Here is a 7,069-nt window from a genome sequence, read left to right as displayed (position 1 = left end):
ATGGGTTCCCTAACACCACAGGCTCAAGGGCCAATGTTACGGAGATGAGCACCGAGGCCACATGCTGCTACAGTGTATGCCCCCAACCGTACCTTTGCCTTTTGCAACTTGCTCTTAGCTGAGTGAAAATATCATACTAACTGTACAAGTGCCAGATAATGGCAAGCATTGCACACTGTTTGACAGGGCAGAGAACAAAAGCTTCTAAGCATTACAAATGAAATAAACAATGGGAAACACTTAAAGCTTGTTAACTGAACATGACCCGATTTATAACAGGCAAAACCAACAATGGTGCATTACATACAATAAAACTGTATAAAAATGTTGCAAGGCACATCAATATAAGAGCAAAGCATCATAAAACATGCTGAAATACATGATGGAGGACATCAAGAAGGTAACACATGAGTTGTCTTAAATGGAATGCAATAACTTGGTGGTCCTGGGAGACAGCCGAGCCTGGAGGTGAAAATGGGATGTAGGGCACGGTATGATCTCAAGCTCTGACCTTGGTGTCAGGGTCATGAAGATATTAAGCTCAGTATGCACAACTATGCAGCAGAGGCACATATGATAAAAGCAAATGAGACAAAATAAGGCAACTCATAGTGAAATAAAATATCAGGAAAGTTATGCTGCAGTATGTGACACACCAAATTACAGGGCAGAGAGTGATATGTATTTCATAGGCTACATCAGTAAACATGTAGCATTTATTGCAGGAAGCACACATTAGAGTTGGATGTAATAAAATATATGTTTTTAGCACACATTAAAGTTGGGTGTAATAAAATCATTTGATATGAAACTCCTTGAACTGGCCATCCAAACAAACCAATCTCTGTCCACCCCACCCCCCTCAAAAAAGCATTATTTTTCAAAAGGTTTATGAGGCATTAGTCAAGAATATCAACTGCCATTACATTTTGTCAAAAAAAATCATACCTATGTTATTATGTATATCATATAAATCAGAAAAAAACATTGCATGCTGTAATACAAACAAGATTACTCCTGGAAGCCACATTAATGATGCCAGACATGTGATGATAGACACTTAGTGTGATGAAATTACATGCTGAATTTCACATCATGAAACCAAGCCAAGTGTCACTGCAGCACATTATTAGGTAAGGCAGACACCAAAAGCTTGTTACCTGAACAAGATTAAACATAACAGGCAAAATCCACAATAAAGCATTGCATACTGTTGGGTAGGGGAGAGAACAAATGCTTCCAAGCATTACACCTGAAATAAACAATAGCAGATATTCAAAGCTTGTGAGCTGAACAAGATCTGATTTATAACAGGCAAAACCAACAATGGTGCATTACATGCGATATCTGGCAGGGGATTCCTTGCATTACAACTGGAACATGGCAGACACCTAAAGCTTGTTAACTGAACAAGATCTGATTTATAACAGGCAAAACCAACAATGGTGCATTACATGTAATATCTGGCAGGGGAGATAAATGATTCCTTGCATTACAACTGGAAAGTGGCAGACACCCAAAGGTTGTTAATTGAACAAGATCTGATTTATAACAGGCAAGACCAACAATGGTGCATTACTTGCAATATTTGGCAAAGTATATGGAAAACAATTATTGGCGTAACAAGAGTAATACTAAATAATGGCAAATCCCACGAAGTATCTCTTCTTTTGACAAAGCCTGTGCTCTTTGCTGCAGGGCTGTCAGAGTCTGTTTGCTCCAGCCAACATTTACTGAAATACCCCTGAGTCATGGGTGAAGTGTTGAAATTGAAGGCAAGTGAAATACTGTGCTTAGAAATCTATTAGCATTTGGACTTTGATAGTATAAGGCCAGAGCAAACCTCCTCTCTTGTAACCCATATCTCCTACTAGGCTTAGATCTTGGCATCTTGCAGCATGTTGAACCTGACCTTAGAAAAAATCCACCCTATTGGATCTGAAAAATTGCTGGCTCTGGGCAAAAACTGCCCAGGAGCTGTAATAGCCTGGGCTTTGAGCTGCCTTGCCTCCCGGTGCAGACGAAAGACTGTTTTGTGCAGCAATTTTCACTTTTCATGTCTGAAAATACATGCAAAAATATTTAATCACAATTCTAAATAATAAAATACGTGCATGTAATTGCATTATTTTCAGTGCTATAAGGACAGTGAATCTAAGCATTGACATTATGTCTGCACGCCAGCTTCGATGGAAGGCTTCACTTAGATTGCCTGACAAGAGTAATATTTTCAGATGGGGGAGAGGATGTAACTGGAGACTCTTGACAGATATAATGTCAAGCACCCATTTTCCATATATATATCTTTGATGTTCAGTCCATACCAAAACATTTGTCAATGTGTTGCCACACTAAAAATCTAAAAATTCCCTGTTTTTGCAATGTTAGTCATACCTAAGCCCTGCTAAACCATCCAAGTGAATCAAGAATGAGTTCCGGGGGGCAGCATGAGCCAATACTAAATGGCGCCACTATAAAAAAAATTGCCTGCATCATGACGGGCCTGGGCCGACAGCCAGGCCCCTGAAGAAAACCTACCGGTGCTATAGGCAGGTGGGGAAAAAAAAAAAGGATCACATCAGAAGAATGGACAAAGGTTTGTTAGTGGCACTTCAAGGTTATGCTACCTCAAGAATGGACAAAGGTTTGTTAGTGGCACTTCAAGGTTATGCTACCTCAAGAATGGACAAAGGTTTGTTAGTGGCACTTCAAGGTTAGGCTACCTCTTCAAAGATTGGCCAGTCATGGTTTAAAGTGGAACAGGATAAACAAGAAACAGGCATGTATCTGTGGACACTACTGTTACTATCAATTGCCAGCCTATGGCAAAATTTGAACCTATGCTATCAGAAACATAAGACCCATATGCTGATCACTCGACTAATCGTAACGGTACTACAGCCACAGAAACATAATAGAGTTTAAATATATCATTCAAAATGTCAACCTTTTTACATACCTTTTTTTAAGATATGTAGCCTACTGGTGTTACAGTTAAATATTGAACTCAATTTGTATGCAGAGATGTGAGGTATGTTATTAAGCTGTAATGTTTCCAACACATTAGTTGTGAGTAAAGCAACACGGAATAGTAACTAAAGAGGATGAATTATCACTGAGAACAAGAGATTCCTTACTATATTGTCGTGAGCTTGATGGCCGAGTCGAGTTTCCTCCAACCCCATCAAGTTCACATCCTGTTGAGAGGCAATTTTTTAATCAAAGTGAAAAATGGATACAAATGGTCACTAAAACTAGTTATTATTCTTGGTGTCACAAATTTGGGCAAAGAATTTAGGGAAGGACTCCCGGACTTGGCATCACTGATGAGGTAAATGATCTTGTGCACTCATTGGGCTATATATACATTGTTATAATGTGTATCATTGTCTTGTTACTATATATTACCTACTGATAATGGAAATACATGTCAGGATTAATCATCAAATACAAGGAAAAAAGAATCATGTATGGAAATTGTGAACTTTTAAGTTCATGTAACAAACAAGGTTTATTATACACAAAAAGGTTGGATACTTCAGATGTAAAAGATTTTTGGATATAACATCACCCCTTCCTCCATATTGGTTCTTTAAAGCAAGGGTTGACAACAGCTGATTATTATTTGCAGCAGGTTTAATGACACTTTTTTTAGTGCAAAGCATCTGGAAATCAATGATCATTATAAGGAATACTTCTCATGAGTAGCTACTAAAACTTAACAACCTAGAAGGATGCACAATCATACTATAAAGGATAGATATATTATAAGACATAGCCACATTGGTGGATCCAAGGGGGGGCCCAGGGGGCCCGGGCCCCCCCATAGTCCTGAGTGATACAGGAAAACTAGCTCAAAAGCGCGCTGCGGCTAAAATAATGCTTTAGCACAAAGTCCAGGCCGTTATACCCATTGATTTAGGTCAGTCCACCAGTTTTTCAAGACCAGGACTGCCGAGAATGGCTAATCGGTAATGCTAATGCTCCTTCCATCCGCAAAAAGTCTGACGTCCCCCCCCAAACTCATTTCCTGGATCTACACCCAAAGACATACCATAACATGGTTCAGTGATCCATGGGCAAAAAAAAAAAAAAACACAAAACAAAAACGGTAAGACAATCAATATCCAATCATTTCGGGATACACAAATCAGCATCCATATGAAGGAATTCTACAACTTAAAAGTGATGTTGAGCAGGGCATGTGTTAAGTGACTTGCACAATCTATTTTGTGATGTCATAATTAGATTAATAACACAACAAACAAACACTAGATGAAGTATTCATACCAAAATCAGTACATGGAGCTGGTGCACTGCAATGGGGAGCACATTCCTGCAGCCTATATAGCAAGAGGGTTGGATGCTGCCATGTACTTCAGGGGGTGGCTAAATGTCTTCACCCTTGGCCTCTTTCTTGGACTCTCCCCTTCATCTGCCACATTCTCTTGGATGATATCGAACGTGTTTGGATCTGTTGGGATGTGGTTGTATTAGATGTGGAATAACATACGACAGTGAAACATGGAAGGAAAGAGTATGTCCACACAGTAAAATACAGAGATGAGGATTGCACTGCATTAGTTAAGTGAGTACAAGATGTAAATTGAAATTCTTTGGATACTGAAAGGATGTACGGGGACAACTGGGTGAGAGGGAGAGAGATGCAGATTTTGATGTTATATAGCTAGTTACATCAATGAAGACTTAGGACATACACATTCAGAAAGACCACAATTTTGGCTGCTAGACAGAGAAGCACTAGATGTCAAAGTGCCAGGACATTGAAGGAATTAATAAGAAAAGCAATAATAATTAATTAATGAGTATAAATATATTTCTGATATTTTTGTTTATCTTAATACTAGTATTAGAATTTTCAAACACTAATAATATAATAAATAAATATTGATAAATTAATGAAAATAAATACATTAATTGTACTAATACTACCACTAACAATATTAACAGCACTGCACCTAAGAGACTGAGCAATAAACTGAGTCTGAAATATAACCATAATTGAACTGTTTCTGTCTGAGTGTTATGTGAAGCTTGCTCCATGCACCGTGATAGGAATGGCATAGATGCATGCAGGTTGCTGAGATACTTAGTCACCAGCCACTTGTAGATATGGCACCAAAATGTGTTGGAAGCATTGGCTGCCAACTTCTATTTATTTAATTATTATTTTCTTTAAACAAAGGAAACAGCTCAAGGGCAACAAAAGCGTACTAGAAAAAAAAGCCCCACTACTCACCACTCCCAAACAGACAAAAGTAGAGTCTTGATACACTCTTCTTGAAGGTCAGGTTATAAGCAGGAGGAAATGCAGACGAAGGAAGGCTGCTCCAGAGTTTATCAGTGTAAGGGATGAAAGAGTGAAGATGCTGGTTAACTTTTGCATAATATGTTTGGCAAGATAGAACATGCGGTAATTGACTTAAATTAGAAAAGTATAGATTTAGGAGGGAAATGGGCAGGCATTGGTTTAGTAACAGGGTGGTGGGGGAATGGAATAGACTCAGCAATCACATAGTGAGTGCAGGGACGATAGCTTGTTTTAAGAGTAGACTGGATAGCTGCATGGACGAGGCTGACAGGTGGTAGTGGGGAGGAATCTGGAGCTGCCGTGTGTAGGTCATTCAGCCTCTTGCAGTCTCCCCATGTTCAAGTGTTTAAATCAAGTGCAGCGGCCAGCGGGGCCGCGGGAGGAGGGGAGGCATGCAGTTAGCAAGTTCAGAACAGCAGTCAGCGTGAAAATGATTAGAATTTCCACATTATCATTATTTATATATATCACTTACCCCCGGCTGGCATCCTTCCGTAGTAAATGTAGCTTCACACCAGGCTACGTCCTCTTTTTCACCACAAAGGGACATGATTTGAGGCTCCGGCTGATAAACGTGGCGGCCGCGGCGGTGTTATGATTTTTGAACGAGGCAGCGTTGCAATCGGAGCAGAGAAAGATATTGCTGCGAATAGCGGTATAATAAACAGTATAAGTTAGACCGAGATAATTATATTCACCCACTCTTTCCCTCTACATACCAATGATTCAATGTAAATCATTACTGGTGGAAGTCAGCGTGCGTGCTAAAAACATGATCACGTAGTTTTGAAAGAACGGCAGTAGGGCTACAACCTTGGTTCATTCCAGTATAATAAAACATAAGTATACATATACATAAGTATACATAAAACACATCTAACCACTGGTAGCCTCCCACAAATGCAGAGAAAGTAATATTGTTGTGCCGGAAGCTTCCCCCGGCGACCATAGGCCTCTAGAAGGCTCCCGGAGAAACGAGCAAAGGGGCGGGGAGCAAGGCGAGCCGTCCGGGCCCCACGGGCATGCCAGGCGCCAGGCAGGAAGTGTTGCCAACTCGCATATATTTTTACATGTTCTTGTATGATCTGAAATATACTGTAATATTCTAGACTGTACTGTTCTGGATATATAGGAGAAGAGGGCGAGAGGGCGAGTCCCAGTCATAGTAAGCTAGTGGTAAGTGAAGAGTCCGAGTGAAGTGTACTACTAAAGAAGAATATTAAACTACAGAAGCTGTGCAAAGTGTTTACATATCTCCCTCCCACGGAGTCTCCTGACGGCGACACGGAACCCAAGTAACACGTCCGGCATAACAATATAATTGCGGTACAATAATAGCATTACTCATGACATGCAGTCAGGCTATATCTACCTGGTAAATAAATAAATAAATAAATATATATATATATATATATATATATATATATATATATATATATATATATATATATATATATATACAGAGAGAGAGAGAGAGAGAGAGAGAGAGAGAGAGAGAGAGAGAGAGAGAGAGAGAGTTCCTACTGTTGATTTTAATGTTTATCTCCCTATATATATATTTTTTTTTATTTAAAATGGTAAATAACCAGACTGAAGAAAAAAGTAGCAACATTTGCTGCTTGATCCCATGTAGCAACACTGCTTATGGGTACTGGGGGTTGGGGGTGGGTGTCTGGAGGGGGGGAGGCACCTGAATGTAAACAACGCTGCACCTGCGCCATCTGTTGCAACCGACAT

The 7,069-nt window shown here is 39.7% G+C and overlaps 1 long non-coding RNA gene across 1 annotated transcript; it reads right to left on the bottom strand.

Annotated features, from left to right (window-relative positions):
- Nucleotides 1-316: 316 nt before the first annotated feature.
- On the bottom strand, nt 317-6,047 carry LOC126990790 (uncharacterized). Its single transcript, XR_007744728.1, has 4 exons — nt 5,808-6,047; nt 4,291-4,474; nt 3,138-3,197; nt 317-2,060 (listed from the first exon to the last, which is right to left on the bottom strand). It is a non-coding gene; the product is annotated as an uncharacterized LOC126990790 (long non-coding RNA).
- Between the last annotated feature and the right edge of the window lie 1,022 nt (nt 6,048-7,069).

Source organism: Eriocheir sinensis, unplaced genomic scaffold (assembly GCF_024679095.1).
Source record: "Eriocheir sinensis breed Jianghai 21 unplaced genomic scaffold, ASM2467909v1 Scaffold200, whole genome shotgun sequence".
Lineage (NCBI taxonomy): Eukaryota > Metazoa > Arthropoda > Malacostraca > Decapoda > Varunidae > Eriocheir > Eriocheir sinensis.
Note: the sequence above shows the minus strand (reverse complement) of the source record. Positions and strands in the feature narration are given on the sequence as shown.